The sequence below is a fragment of the Tupaia chinensis genome, unplaced genomic scaffold, assembly GCF_000334495.1.
Source record: "Tupaia chinensis unplaced genomic scaffold, TupChi_1.0 Scaffold000357_1, whole genome shotgun sequence".
In the NCBI taxonomy this organism is placed as follows: domain Eukaryota; kingdom Metazoa; phylum Chordata; class Mammalia; order Scandentia; family Tupaiidae; genus Tupaia; species Tupaia belangeri.
The window spans coordinates 645,641-648,045 of NW_006159853.1; positions in this window are offsets into that span (position 1 = coordinate 645,641).

Consider the following 2,405-nt stretch of genomic DNA (forward strand, 5'->3'; position numbering starts at 1 on the left):
GTCTGTCTGGCGAGCGCACGTGCCCTATAGTGAAAACCTCTCAAAAAAAAAAAAAAAAAGATACCAAAATTGGCAAGAAAAAAATGTCGGTACTTTCAAAGGATATCCCATCAGGCTAACATTGGACCTCTCGTTGGAAACAATGCAAGCAAGGAAAGAATTTCAAGCCAAAATACTGTATCTGGCAAGATTATCCTTCGTGTGGGAAGAAAAGATAAAAAACATTCTCAGATAAACAAAGCTTGAAAGAATTTGCCAACATCAGACCAGCTCTTTGAGAAATTCTGGAGAGCACTATATCAGGAAAATTAAAGACAGACAAATAAGAACAAAAATGACCAAGAGAAAGACCAACTTAATAATAGGGACACGTTCTGAAATATCAATTATAATGTTGAATGTTAGCAGAAAGATCAGACCACAGTAACACTGCAAATTCAACAAAGGAGATTATTTGAGACTGTACTGATGAAATAGAATTCTATGACTTTTTTCTAAACCATTTCTAATTTTCTTCTATGCTTTGTCTTCCAGATTTAAGTGTTTTGGTTTTCTTTTGAGTTGTTTGGTTCAGCAATTTGTTAAAGAATTTTTAAAATTTAAACATGAACTTTTCTCTCTTCCTAACCCCTTTACAATTGGAAAATATTTGTGAGCACTCTTATTTTGTGGCAGAATGGTTATTTTCATATGTAAAGTAATATAGTAGTATCTGTTGCCTTGCATCAGAAATTGAATTCTGATGGTTTTTTTTGGCAAATAACAGACCAAATTGAGCTTAACCTAATTTTTTTTTGAAAATATGTCATTCATACCTCTCTTTAGTAAAAGGGGGAATGGAGAGAGAAGAAAAAAGATTATTTCATAAAAATATTACAGTGCACTTGTCACTAGATTCTATGTTTGTCCATACTTGCAGATCTTTTGTGAATCAATAAAATGTGAAAATAAAGTTTAGTATGGAAGGGAGGGAGGAGAAAGGGAAAGGATAAAAACCAGTAAAAGGATGCTTAATTGACAAAAACCAAGAAGCTATTTGCTGATAATAATATACATAGCAATATCCTTGCCTTGACTGACACGCATGCTTTTTGCATTGGAAGAAGAAATATATACTGTAAAGATGTGCTAAAATGTTAATTAATTAATTAATTTTTAAAAATAGCCCCTGAAAAGGTCAAACTAAAAACTCCTTGGCAATATCCTGGGTAGACAGTTGGAGCACGTACTATTAGGCCTTAGAGTTAACATCAAATATTCCAACTAAACTTACCCTCAATTCCTTACAACAACTACTTGGAGATATAAACTGTGTTCATCCCATTTTAGGACGAACTACAAATCACTTATTAAGTCTATTCAAGACTTTAAAGGTGTTTTAGTCAAATCAGCAAGAAATAAGAGGACATTCAGATTTAGCCAAATTATAGTACTTTATTGATTAAGTTCTTGACTGCGGGGGGACTGATGTCTCTCAAAGACTCCACTGCCTTGAATGTAGAGAGAATGGGGCTTATAAAGGCAAAAAACACATTTGAGTTTATGTGGCTGGAGCAGGAACTATTGAGGAGGGGGAGGTGACAAGTAGAAAGGCTGACCTTGTGGAAGCATTTGTACAGATGCAAAATTAGGCATTTTTTCCAGGGGCATCTTTAGGATTGGAGACTTTCCAATCCTTTCACAAATACAATGGAATCTTAATGGTCTTCATGGCTCAGGGCAAGGGGTATGGTGATTGATAAGTACTTCACAAAGGAACATTTTAAAGTAGGGCATTTCGGGTTACTTAGCAAAGATAGCAAGAATGTAAGCACACTGTTTGCTCTAGGAAAAAATCAGAAAAATGTTTCCAATACAGAGAGGAGTTCAAAATGGAGGTGCTCTTGCTTCATTCCCCACTTTTCTTTTTTTATTTATGACATAATTTTTTTATTTTTAATTTAATTTTTTGGAGAGGTTTTTTTTATAGGGAACGTGCTCTTGCCAGAAAGACAGAGAGAGACAGAAAGCGAGAAATCACCCCCCTGGTTGATGGCCATGCCACAATCCCTTCTCCTCCATTCTCCTCTTGGGGCATGAGTTTTAAGCCCCCGGGTCTGGGACTCAAACCACAGTCGACTTCATGAGAGTCCAGTGACGTAGCCATTATGCTAACTGCTAGTCCCTACAATGTTTATCTTTCATAACCTGACTTGCTTCACTCAGCAATAAATCTTCTGTGTTGGTCCACTTTCTATCAAATGCCAGGGTCTTATTTTATATAGCTGAATAATGCATTCCATGGAATATATGTGCCACACTTTTTCAATTCATTCGTCTGTTTGTGGACATTTGGGTTGACTCCAAGTTTTAGCAATCATGAATAATGCCACTATATATATATATATATATATATATATAGTTGA